At 41.0% G+C, this 14,238-nt stretch overlaps 1 protein-coding gene and 1 pseudogene across 2 annotated transcripts in view; one reads left to right on the top strand and one right to left on the bottom strand.

The window, feature by feature from the left end:
- The window catches only part of TENT4B (terminal nucleotidyltransferase 4B), a 67,784-nt gene that overhangs the window by 43,482 nt on the left and 10,064 nt on the right, over window positions 1-14,238 (bottom strand). The window lies entirely within an intron of this gene.
- LOC121103413 lies at window positions 11,229-13,382 on the top strand (annotated as a pseudogene).

Raw genomic sequence — 14,238 nt, 5'->3', positions numbered from 1 at the left:
CACATCACTAACCTAATTCAGCATTTTTTTACAGAATGTTTCCAAGTCAGCACCCAGTACACTGGCATGGGGCACACAGTTATTAGCAGACATTATTTGGGGGGGGGGGGTCTGCATAGCAAACCCAAGACTCTTCATGTTTATGACAATTACAAACAAAAAGCTGACATTTGCTCTGCTCTTTCGTGTCTGCACTCAAATCCCTGCAAGTTCAGTGACGCCCAGCAAATTCTCCTGAGTCAATTCCATCAGCTTCTGCAGCTCGGCCTGACCCGAGGACAATTTCGCACCGAACCATACACCCCCCCCAACCGGAACCAGCAATTACGCAGCACATGTGCACCCGGAGCCTTGCACAAGAATGCTTACTACAGCCCTGGAAACAGCCTCTGTGTTCATCAACAGGAAAATGGCTTAAAAAATTACGGTACAGCTTTACAGCTGAATTCTACATAGCACTTACATGAACATGTTTCCAAGCAAAAGTTACAAAATAGTATGCACTTTCTTTGATCGATCAACCTGATAAGGAAAAGTTCTGGGAGGATCCACGGGACGTTGGAGACAATCACTCCCGCGGAGGAAGAGGCTGGCACTAAGAAGGGCAGTCACGTGAGACTCCGGACTTTTCTGTAATGTCTTCAGTTTTTACAAGGAGAATAAATGCATGCCTTACCCATATAATTACAATTTAAGAAAAATCTCTGGATCACAGATTGCATATGCTTTATCTGGTATTCTACTAAAGGGAATCCCATCTCTACGAACGCAGGTGGTTTGAACCTAAGCAAAGGCACACCGTCTTCACATTTCAATACACAAACATTCCCCTCTGTACCTCTCCAACAATACGCTCTTCACTGCTTAAAAACAAATGCAGACCCCCCCCACAAAAAAATGGGGGGGAAAAGCGCTTTTAGTACAGGACCAAATTTTTAAAAAAATCTTACACATCATCTCAAATTCTTTAACAAGCATTTTTACTTTTAATCCAAAAAATAACAGCGTTACAAGGCCTGAGCCAACGTTCACTGCACTAAAATGATGTCTGTGGCCCACGTAACTATTTCGAAATTGTTTCATTCACTTGGTCTGGTTTTAATCAACACAGAAGAAGTAGGGGGGAGGCACGGCAATTCCACCTCGAGCACAGCCTCAGACGTTTCCAGGACCCCGTCTCCCTCTCTGACTCGGAGTCCCTCCACAGCAGTGGGGTCTGAGGGTTCTGAGCTCCCTAAGGGATTCGGGGAATTCGCCAGGTTTGGGAACCCATGGTTTCAAAGATGCTTTAAGCAGTACTTCTCAACCTGTCCTGCATCTGATTATTATTTCTTACAGTAGGATGTGAAAGCCACCCCTCCCCCCTGCAGGCCCTATAAAATCAGAATCTCTGAAGAGCGGGTTCCAGTCATCAGAATTCTTTTTTTTATCTCCTCAGATTGAGAACGCTGCTTTGAAGTAACTGGTTTAGGAGTTCCTCTTAGGGAGCTCGTGAAGCAGAACACCATCTGCTGCACGGGCCGCAGGAAACAGCAGCATGCTAGGGGGGCAGCCCAGGCACTGGACACATGGTTTGATCTGCAGTCACAGTTTGGACTGAGAGGGTGCAGACTCTCGATACATTGAGACCTGTTATAAAGTAGGATTAAGAAGCTCTGATTTCAGGTAAAGGCGAAGTCATTCCATTAGCTGTGAAACTTGAAGTGACTGAACCAGCCAAGTCCATAAGCAGAGTGGTCCTTAAATAAATGCATGAATATCTTCTACAAGTATTGGATTAATCAGATACATATTTCTATGCTCATCTACATAAAAACCCTATTCCTGGGGCACCTGGGGGGCTCAGTCGGTTAAGCATCTGCCTTTAGCTCAGGTCATGATCCTGGGGTCCTGGGATCGAGCCCCACATCGGGCTTCCCTCGTCAGCGAGGAGCCTGCTTCTCCCTCTCCCTCTGCCTGCTGCTCCCCCTACTTGCTTTCTCTCTAATAAATAAATAAAATCTTAAAAAAAAAAAAAAACCTATTCCTCATCATACTGTAAGAAATCCTAACTGAACACAATTACATTCTACCAGATCAATCATAAATGAAAATTAAACTAGTCAAAAAAGTCCCAAAATAAAAACATGTGGCATAAAAGAAAAATTTCAAATAACTTTCACCTTTTTCTTGGCAACATTCTAATTTTTAGACATTTTTTCCATTTTTAAAAATTGTAGTAAAATACACATAACATAAAATTTACCATTCGAACCATTTTTAAGTGTACCGTTCTAGTGGCATTAAGTACATTCACAATGTTGTGTAACCATCACCACTATCCGCCTACAGAACCTTTTTCAAAACCACTTTATTGAATTATCATTGACATAAAATATTTAATATTTAATATATACAACTCGATGAGTCTGGGGATAAGTATATATTCGTGAAACTGTCACCACTGTCAAGGCCAGAAACACATCTACCACCTTCCCAAATTTCCTCCTGCCCCCTTTTTATTTATTTTCTATTTATCTTTTTAAGTGTGTGGTAAGAATACTTACTGTAAGATCTGCCCTCTTAGCCAATTTTAGGTAAACAGTACAGTATTAGATGTTACAGACACTATGCTATACAGATTTCCAGAACTTATTCATACTGCACAACTGTGAGTTTACCCCAAAACTTTGTCATCTTCCCCAAATGAAAGTTTGTACCCATTAACACTAAAATTCCCCACTCTCTTCTTCCCACAGCCCATGCAACCACAATCAGCTTTCTGTCTCTATGAATGACTACTCTCTAGGCACCTCACAGAAGCTGAATCATGCAGTATCTGTCCTTTCTGACTGGTTTTTCTCACTTGGCATGTCATCAAGGTTCATCCACATTGTAGCACAGGTCAGAATTCCCTTCCTTTTTAAGGCTAAATAATATTCCATTGTATGTATAGGCCATATTTTGTTTATCCATTCATCCACCAACGAACACTTGAGTTGCTTCGTTCTGATTTTTCTAGCCACATGGTATTTTGTGTGTGTGTGTGTGTGTGTGTGTGTATTGATGACGTTATCTTTTTGTCAGAGAGAAAGAGACCACAAGCAGGGCGAGTCGCAGGCAGAGGGAGAAGCAGACTCCCTGCAGAGCTCCTTAGTCCAACTCGGGGCTCGATCCCAAGACCCTGAGATCATGACCCGAGCCGAAGGCAGACACTCAACCAACTGAGCCACCCAGGCGTCCCAACCGTATGGTATTTTGAAGTCACGTACAATAAAGATGAGTGAACCTTACATCACCGGCATTTCTTATGAATAAATAAGTACATAAGCAGGCCAGCAAGCAGATCACATTCTAGAACATAAAACACACCTTAACAAATTTAAAAGAACAGCAATCATATAAAGTATGCTCTGGCATTAAACTAGAAATCAGTAACAAAAAGATAGCTGACGAATCCCAAAATACAATATTTGGAGATTAAACACACAATACTTGGGAGACTAAATAAAACATAAGTTAAAGAAGTCTCAAGAGCTATCTCTAACTAAATGAAAATACAACTTATCAAAACTTGTGAAATTTAGAGAAAGCAGCACTTACTAAAAAAAACTTACAGCACTGAATGCAAATATTAGAAAAGACGGACCTAAAAATCAATTACCTAAGTTTCTGCCTTACAGAACTAGAAAGAGATGAACAAATTAAATTCAAAGTAAGAACAAGAAAATAAAGTTAGAGTGGAAATCAATAAAAATAAGATCAATAGAGAAAAATCAATGAAACCAAAAGGTGATTCCCTGAAAAGACCAGTAAAACTGATAAATCTCTAGTCAGGTTAACGGAGGGAAAAAAAGAGAAGACACAAATGACTAATATCAGAAATGAAAGAAGGGCCATTACTACCATGCCTAAGGACACTAAGAGGATAATAAAGGATTATTATGAACGAGTCTTTTTGATAATCTAGATGAAACAGACCAATTCTTTGAAAGAGACGATCTATCAGAATTTACGCAAGGTGAAGGGCACCTGGGTGGCTTAGTTGGTTAAGTGTCCGACTCTTGGTTTCGGCTCAAGTCATGACCTCAGGATCCAAGGCTGGAGCCCCGCGTGGGGCTCCCTGTTCAGTGGGAGTCTTCTTGCCTCCTTCTTTCTCTGCCCCTCCCCCCACCCCTGCAAACTCACGCTCTCTCTCTCAAATAAATAAATCTTTTGAAAAAATTTAATAAAAAAAAGAATTTATACAAGGTGAAAAGAACCATCTGAATGAGCCTATATCTCCTAAGGAAATGAATCAATAACTAATAACCTTTTAAAACTGAAAACAGATGGATTCACTGGTGAAATCTACCAAAAGTTTGAGGATGAAATTATCTCAATTCTCTACAATTTCTTCCAGAAAACAGAAGCAGAGCAAACACTGTCTAACTCATTCTATGAGGCCAGCATTACCCTAATCCCCAAACCAGACAACGACATTAGAAGAATGAAAAAATTCAGCCATCATCTTTCATGAACACAGACATAAAAACCCGCAACAAAATATTGGTGAACTAAATCCGACAACGTACAAAAAAATGACACACCATGACCAAATAGGATTTATTTCAGGTATGCAAGACTGGTTCAAGATTCAAAAATAAATATATGTAATCCATCACATCAACAGGCTAAAGAAAAAAAAATCCTATGATCATATCAATAGATACCGAAAAAGCATTTGAAAAAATACAACACCCAGTCAAAAATTCTCAGCAAACCAGAAACAGAAGGGAAGTTTCTGAACTTGATAAAGAACATATACAAAAATCCTAGAGCTAACATCAAACTTAACTGAGTAGAAATTAGAGACTTTCCTGCTAAGATGAGGAACAAGGCAAGATGTCCACTCTCACCCCGTATTGAGCATCGTATTAGAAGCCTTAGCAGATGCAATAATACAAGAAAAAAAAAGTATACAGACTGGGAAGGAAGAAATAAAACTGCTTTTGTTTGGGGGCGCCTGAGTGGCTCAGTCGTTGGGCGTCTGCCTTCGGCTCAGGGCGTGATCCCGGAGTCCTGGGATCGAGCCCCACATCAGGCTCCTCCGCTGGGAGCCTGCTTCTTCCTCTCCCACTCCCCCTGCTTGTGTTCCCTCTCTCGCTGGCTGTCTCTATCTCTGTCAAATAAATAAATAAAATCTTTAAAAAAAAATTTAAAAAAAAAACTGCTTTTGTTTGGTGATAACATGATTATCTACGTAGAGAATCCCAAAGAACAACAAAAAAATTCCTGAAATTCATAAGCCATTAAGGTTGCAGATACAAAGTTAATAAACAAAAGTCAACTGCTTTGTTACATACCAGCAATAAACAACAGGAATCTGAAATTTAAAATGCAATACCATTTACATTAGTATCAAAAAAAGAAGAAGAAGAAATACTTAGGTATAAATCTAACAACATAGTGTAAGATCTCTATGAAGGAAACCACAAAACTCTAACAGAAGAAATAAAAGAAGATCTAAAGAAAAGGGAAGCAATTCCAGGTACACGGATAAGAAGACTCAAAATTGTCAAGATGTCACTGTCATATCTTCCCAACTATATCTACAGATTCAATGAAATCCCAATCAAAATTCCAGCAAGATTAGGTTTGTGCATTATCAACAAACTGATTCTAAAATTTATATGGGAAGTTGAAAAAACAAAAACAAAAACCCAGAATAACCAATACAACATAGAAGGAGAACAAAGTTGGAGGACTGACACTATCTGACGTCGAGACTTACTAAAAACTAAAGTAATAAAAAACAAAAATAAAAAGAAACAAAAAAACTCACTAAAGTAATCAAGACAGTGTGGTACTGGCAAAAGAAGACACAAATAGATCATAAAACAGAACAGAGAGTGCAGAATGAGACCTATAGAAAATATAGTCTACTGATCTTTAACAAAGGAGCAAAGGCAATTCAATGGGGAAAAGACAGTCTTTTTAGCACGGTGACAGAACTGGACATCCACATGCAAAAAAATGAATCTAGACATTGATATTCCACCTCCAATAAAAATGAACTCAAAATGGATCACAGAACCTAAATGCAAAACACAAAATTTATAAAATTCCTAGAAGATAACTTAGAAAATCTAGGTGACCTTATGTTTGGCAATGACTTCTCAGACACAATACCAAAAGCACAATCCAGGAAAGAAAGTATTGCTAAACTGAATTTCACTAAAAGTAAAAACTTCTGCTTTGCAAAAGACACTGTCAAAAGAATGAAAAAGCAAGCCATAGACTGGGAGAAAATTTTTACAAAACATATATCTGATTAAAGGACTGGTATCCAAAATATACAAAGAACTCTTAAAATTCAACAGTAAGAAAATAAGCCAATTAAAAACCAAGCAAAACACCTGAGCAAACACCTCATCAAAGAATATACAGAGGCAAATGAGCATATGAAAAGATACTTAACATATGTCAATAGGGAACTGCAAATTAAAATGAGATATTACTACACACCTATCAGACTAGCCGAAATTCAGAACACGGACAATACCAAATGCTGACAAATAATGTGGAAGGGCAGGAACTCTTTCACTGCTGGCAGGAATGTAAAATAGTATAGTCACTTTGTAATACAGTCTGGCAGTTTCTTAAAAAACTAAACATACTCTTCCCATACAATCCAGCAATCTTCCTTCTTGGTATTTACCCAAATGAGCTGAAAATTTATGTACACACAAAAACCTGCATACAGATGTTTTATTCATAACTCCCAAAACTTGAAACAAACAAGCTGTCTTTCAATAGGTAATTGGATAGTGTTACATCCATACAATGAAGTATCATTCCGCAATAAAAAAAATAAAAAGTAAAAAAAAAAAAAAAAAAAAAAAGAGCTATCGAGCCAGGAAAAGATATGGTGGAAGCCTAAATTCGTATCAGTGAAAGTAGACACATACCGCAGGATTCCAATTACATGACATTCTGGAAAAGGTAAAACTAAGAAGACAGTAAAAAGATCAGTGATTGCCAGGGGCTCAGGCGGAGGGAAGGATGGCTGGGGGAAGCACAGAAGACTCCGAGGGCAGTGAAACTATCCTGTATGATGCTGTGATATGAATACACGTCATTATACATTTGCCAAAACCTACGATATACAAAACAAAGCCTGAATCCTAATGTAAACTACGGACTTCAACCTTAATGCATCCATACATGGTTCATCAATCGTAACAAATGCAAGAAGTAATTAAGGAGAAATGGGATGGGAGTAGGGAGTGAGGGCGTATATGAGGACGCTACTTTCTGCTCAATTATTCTGTAAATACAAAACTGCTCAAAAAAAAAAATTCAACTCACACACACACACACACACGCCTTGTAGTGGAGGAAAACAGAGGAACGGCTACCTCAGAACAGAAGAGCCCTTGACCATCTCTCTGTTGCCCGGCCTCAGACATGACCTCGCCTACTGACTTTCCCAGAAGGGGCTACCACAGACTCCTAAGGAAGCTGAAGCCAAACTATGACCTTGAGGCCGGTTCCGGTCATCGTCCTGGAGCACTCTTTCACGGAGACCAAACAGCCCTTTCTTTACACAGCTGCCACCATGCTTGCTATGTGGTTTTTATATGTAAATAGTGGCTTTTAAAATAAATATTTGATTGGGGGGGAAAAAATCACTAGATATATTACTGGGAGGAGCTCCTTCTATAATGCTGTATAGCTTACATTAGCCCAGGGCAGGAACGATTCACACTAAGGTTAAAGAATGTTAGAACAAGAGGAAGAAATATAATAATAATAATAATAATAATAATAATAATAATAATAATAAATTTAATTAAGTTTAATTTCAAGGACAAATAAATGTGTTACTCCTGGTTGTTGCCTTAAGGCTGTGAGAACTCTGGGGCGCCTGGGTGGCTCAGTCGTTAAACGTCTGCCTTGGGCTCAGGGCGTGATCCCGGCGTTATGGGATCGAGCCCCACATCAGGCTCCTCCGCTATGAGCCTGCTTCTTCCTCTCCCACTCCCCCTGCTTGTGTTCCCTCTCTCGCTGGCTGTCTCTATCTCTGTCAAGTAAATAAATAAAATCTTTAAAAAAAAAAGGCTGTGAGAACTCTGTCCCCTAAGCAGAGGCTCACAGGCCACTAGGTCCACCATGGTTTTCTTCAGCTCACACAAGCTGAAAGCCCAGGTCAGGACTGGCTGCGGACGAAGGGCTCCCTTGGCGGTCCCAGCCACCCGCCGAAGGCCGGGCGCAGCTCACTACAGGGACAATCAACTGCCTTTCCCACACGTCCTGCGCCAGTCAGCCCAAAGGCCACCTCAGCTTTTTGATGCAGCCCACCTTGCTTCCTTCTGCTCATCCACAGAGCCAGTCGCAAGTTATATCCCTCTTCTCACTTTTACCCCACGTCCCCTGTAAGAACTGCGCCCTTAGGATAACCAAAGAGCTGACGAGGAAATGTTTCTCCTTTCACGAGTGTTGTAGCTGACAACTGACAGAGGTTCAAGACAATAAGAATATTACAAGTTTACAACCCTAATAATGAACTAATAAATACAGGCAATGATCACTAATGGCTACTAACATCACAAAAAGAAAGACACTTGGACATTATGTGTGTTCTGGGAAAAGTCAGATCACCATCTATGAAGTATTCTTTTTTTTAAGATTTTATTTATTTATTTGAGAGAGCACTCCCCGATGAGCAGGGAGCCCGATGTGGGGCTCGATCCCAGGACCCTGAGATCATGACCTGAGCCAAAGGCAGACGCTTAACTGACTGAGCCACCCAGGCACCCCTCTCTGAAGTATTCTTGGAAAAACAACAACAACCACCAAACAAAAAACCATAAACAAGCCTCTATATCTAATTACAAATTTATAGAAAATAGAGGGGGACAAAGGAACATATTAAATTGACACCAAGGGGGGTGCCTGGGTGGCTCAGTTGTTAAGCGTCTGCCTTCGGCTCAGGGCATGATCCCAGTGTCCTGGGATCAAGCCCCACATCGGGCTCCATGCTCCGCTGGGAGCCTGCTTGTTCCTCTCCCTCTCCCCCTGCTTGTGCTCCCTCTCTCGCTGGCTGTTTCTCTCTCTGTCAAATAAATAAATAAAACCATATATATATATATACGTTTATATATATATACGTATATATATATACGTATATATATATAAACGTATATATATATATATATGGTTTTATTTATTTATTTGACAGAGAGAGAAACAGCCAGCGAGAGAGGGAGCACAAGCAGGGGGAGAGGGAGAGGAACAAGCAGGCTCCCAGCGGAGCATGGAGCCCGATGTGGGGCTTGATCCCAGGACACTGGGATCATTTCGTACCTGACTTCTTTCTCTTACCACAATGTTTTGGAGACTCATCCATACTGTTGTGTGTAATATTGGTGTTACTTTGTAATGTCAGTAGTATTCCCTAATGGATCTAGGATCTATCACAATGTGTTCATCCATTCTTCATGACCTATAGAATTTGTAAATGTGTCCTCTGCTTTTGGTATTACTTGTTGGTTTTGCCACTCATCCCTGCACAGGCCAGAACTGATCCACACATTTTTTTGGCCGGGTAATCCACTGTTATGTGCAAACTATTGTGCTAGACTTATTGTGGGAAGTAATGACAGTAAAACATGTTCCTTACCTCCTGGAAAATTACGGTTTGGTGGAATAGACAGTGCTGAAGGTGGAGAGGTTGCTTTTGACTAATGAAGTAAGGGCAAGCTTTGGGTGGAGATTTTTGCTAATGTTTTGAAAGATCGGTTAGATTGTGCAGGGTTGGGGGCGCCTGGGTGGCTCAGTCCTTAGGCGTCTGCCTTCAGCTCAGGGCGTGATCCCAGGGTTCTGGGATCGAGCCCCACGTCGGGCTCCCTGCTCAGCGGGAAGCCTGCTTCTCCCTCTCCCACTCCCCCTGCTTGTGTTCCCTCTCTCACTGTGTCTCTCTCTGTCAAATAAAAAAAGAAAAAAGAAAGAAAGAAAAAAAAAAGATGCAGCTCCTGCTCACTTCCCTCTGACCTCACCTTGTCCCTCCTCCCTCCTGACTTTCTGTTCCTTGACCACGCCCTGCCCTTCCCTGTCTCAGGGAGCCCAGGGCTTCTCTCTCTCACTGGCATGCTCATCTCTGTCCTTTGTGTCATCGACCATCCTTATGTCTTAGCTCAAATGTCCCTTCCCCAGAGACCCTGCACAATCTAACCGATCTTTCAAAACATTAGCAAAAATCTCCACCCAAAGCTTGCCCTTACTTCATTAGTCAAAAGCAACCTCTCCACCTTCAGCACTGTCTATTCCACCAAACCGTAATTTTCCAGGAGGTAAGGAACATGTTTTACTGTCATTACTTCCCACAATAAGTCTAGCACAATAGTTTGCACATAACAGTGGATTACCCGGCCAAAAAAATGTGTGGATCAGTTCTGGCCTGTGCAGGGATGAGTGGCAAAACCAACAAGTAATACCAAAAGCAGAGGACACATTTACAAATTCTATAGGTCATGAAGAATGGATGAACACATTGTGATAGATCCTAGATCCATTAGGGAATACTACTGACATTACAAAGTAACACCAATATTACACACAACAGTATGGATGAGTCTCCAAAACATTGTGGTAAGAGAAAGAAGTCAGGTACGAAAGATTACAGAGTATACATCATTTCATTTACATGAAACCCTAGAAAAGGCAAGTGGTCGCTTAAAGCAAGAGATGAGGTAAGGGGATTGACGATAAAGGCACGAGGGTACTTTCTGAGTGATGGAAATGTTCGACAGCCCTCCCTGTACCTTGATTGTTATAGTTACACAAATGTATATATTTGCCCAGTCACCAAACTGTACAATTAAAATGGGTGAATACTATAATTGTAAGTTACGCCCTAATAAAATTATTTAAATATCATAAAATTAGAATTTAAAATTATAAATAATTGTGGGTTGTTTTTTTTTTAAGATTTTATTTATTTGTCAGAGAGAGGGGAGAGAGAAAGAGGGCACACAAGCAGGGGGGAGCAGCAGGCAGAGGAAAAAGCAGGCTTCCCCATCGAGCAAGGAGCCCCATGTGGGACTTGATCCCAGCACCCTGGGAACATGATCTGAACCAAAGGTAGACACTTAACCCACTGAGTCACCTAGGCATTCCTGTGGGGTTTTCTAAAATTTTACTTATTTGAGACAGAGCGTGAGCACAAGCAGGGGGAAAAGGCAGAGGGAGAGGGAGAAACAGGCTCCCCAGTGGGCAGCGTGCCCAATGCGGGGCTCGATCCCAGGCCCCTGGGATTGTGACTTGTGCCAAAGGCAGACACTTAACCAACAGAGCCATCCAGGCGCCCCAAAATTATAAATATCTGTAATAGGACAGACCAAGAGCTTTTACAAATTAATAAGACAGCAAAAGAAAGCCAGGCAATGCTCTTTCCACCATCTTTCCCTGCCGCCATAATGGTGCACACAAATGTCCTGGCAGGTGCTCTCAAAAGCATTAGCAATGCTGAAGAGAGAGGCAAATGCCAGGTTCTTATTAGGCCATGCTCCAAAGTCATCATCTGGTTTCTGTGATGATGAAGCATGGTTACACTGGCGAATCTGAAATCACTGATGATCACAGAGCTGGGAAAACTGTCGTGAACCTCACAAGCAGATTAAATAAGTGTGGAGTGATCAGCCCCAGATTTGATGTACAACTCAAAGATTGAGAAAAATGTCAGAATCATCTGCTCCCCTCCCACCAGTTTGGTTTCATTGTACTGACAACCTCAGCTGGCATCATGGACAACGAAGAAGCGAGACAAAAACACACAGGAGGGAAAATCCAGGGATTCTTTTTCTAGGGATGTAATACATAATGTGCAAATAAAATGCCTCAATGGACAACCCCCTCCCAAAAAAAAGGCAAGAAAAGGAAAAAAAAAAAAAAAGCTGGCAAGGGAAACAAGCAATTAAAAAAAAAAGCCAATTAATGTGAACGTATGTGCAAATTATATCAATGATAGACTATTTTTCACCCATAAAATTGGCAAAAACTGTTTTCTTTTGTATTGGTTTCAAATATAATATTTAGCATTGGTGAGGATTTAGGGGAAACTGGGATTCTTGAACACTGCTGATCTAAGGGTAAACTGGCCCAATCTTTCCACAGGTAAGAGTGGCAAAAGCCTTACGAGGTACAAATACCTTCCAGTCTAAAACTTTATGTGCCAAGACAATTCTTGGAGAAAGAATAGTCTTTAACAAATGGCGCTGAGACAACTGGATATCCACAGGCAAAAGAATGAAGTCGGACCTCTACCTCACACCATATACAAAAATGAACTCAAGATGGATCTAAAAGACCTGGGATGCCTGGGTGGCTCAGTCGGTTGGGCACCCCACTCTTGATCTTGCCTCAGGTCTTGAATTCAGGGATGTGAGTTCAAGCCCTGCGTTAAAAAAAAAAAAAAGGATCTAAAATCTAAATGTAGGAGCACGTGGCTGGTTCAGTCAGCAGGTGACTCTTCATCTTGGGGTCATGAATTTGAGCCCCATGTTAGGTGGAGAGATTGCTTGAAAAAATAAAAATAAAATACCTAAGTGTAAGAGCTAAAACTGTAAGACTCTTAGAAGGTACATGGGTTAATTTTCATGATCTTGAATTAGGCAGTGGTTTCTCGGATATAACACCTAAAGCACAAGCAATAGAAAAAAATAATGCACATACTGGAATTTCTAAAATAGGAAAAAAACAACCCTTTGTACTTCAAAGAACACTATAAAGAAAGTAAAAAGACAATCCACGGAAAGGAAGAAGTCCCTGCAAATCATCTATCTAAAAAGAGTCTAGTATCTAGAACATATGAACGACTCTTCGACTCAACAAAAAGACAACCCAATTAAAACATGGCCTACAAGCACATGCAAAGATGTTCACCATTAGCTTTTCGAAAATGCAAATCAAAACTACAAGGAGATACTACTTCACACCCAATAGGATGGCTGAAATCAAAAAGACAATGAAAAAAGTTGACAACAATATGGAGACACTGGAAACCTCACACATTGCTGGTGGGAATGGAGAATGTTAACAGCTACTTTATATGATCCAGTAATTCCATTCCTAGGTACTAACCCAAGAGAAACAGAAACATATGTCCACATGCAAACTTACACGTGAATGTTCATAGCAGCAGTATTTATAATGGCCCAAAACTGGCAACAACCCAACTGTCCATCAACTCGTAAATGGATAAACAAAAAGCCACATATTATATGATTCCATTCTTATGAAATGTTCAGAATAGTAAATCTATAGAGAGAGAAGATCTGTATGAGTTTGCCAGGGGCTGAAGGTGAAGGGTAGAGTGGGGAGTGATAATGGGGACGGGGTTTCTTTCTAGGGTGATGAAAATGTTCCAGAATTAGGGGCGCTTGGGTGGCTCGGTCAGTTGAGCGTCTGCCTTCAGCTCAGGTCATGATCCCAGGGTCCCAGGATCAAGCCCCGGGTCGGGCTCCCTGCTTGGTAGGGAGTCTGCTTCTCCCTCTCCGGGCCCCCACCACTTGTGCACACTCTCTCTCTGTCAAATAAATAAAATCTTTTTTTTTAAATTAATTAATTAATTAAATTAAAATAAAATGTTCCGGAATTAGATAATGGTGACAGTTACACAACTCCTGTAATATTCTAAAACCCCTGAACTGTATACTTTAAAAGGGTAAATGCGGTGCCATGCGAACTACATCTCAGTAAAAATAAGTACAAAAATAAAAGAAATAATCCTGTCTGGAGCAAAGGCTCCTCTAAAAACACGTTTTTTCTAAAAAACAAAAAATTAGAAACAAAGCAAATATCCACCTGGGGATTCCTGAACTAAATGAAGGTGCACTAAACCAACGGATACCATGCCCACACAAAGCAGGCACACAGAGTCCTACTAAAGGTAATGAGGTATTAAAAATTGCCTTAGGGGGCGCCTGGGTAGCGCAGTCGTTAAAGCGTCTGCCTTCGGCGCAGGGCGTGATCCTGGCGTTACGGGATCGAGTCCCACATCGGGCTCCTCCGCTGGGAGCCTGCTTCTTCCTCTCCCACTCCCCCTGCTGTGTTCCCTCTCTCACTGGCTGTCTCTGTCAAATAAATAAATAAATAAATCTTTAAAAAAAAAAAATTGCCTTAGAGGGGCAACTGGATGGCTCAGTCAATTGAGCATCCATCCAACTCTTGATTTCGACCTCAGGGTTGTATGATCAAGCCCCACGCTGGGCGTGGAGA

The sequence above is a fragment of the Ursus maritimus genome, unplaced genomic scaffold, assembly GCF_017311325.1.
Source record: "Ursus maritimus isolate PB19 unplaced genomic scaffold, ASM1731132v1 scaffold_19, whole genome shotgun sequence".
Lineage (NCBI taxonomy): Eukaryota > Metazoa > Chordata > Mammalia > Carnivora > Ursidae > Ursus > Ursus maritimus.
The sequence above is the reverse complement of the archived record's forward strand: the minus strand, read 5'-3'. Positions and strand labels throughout refer to the sequence as shown.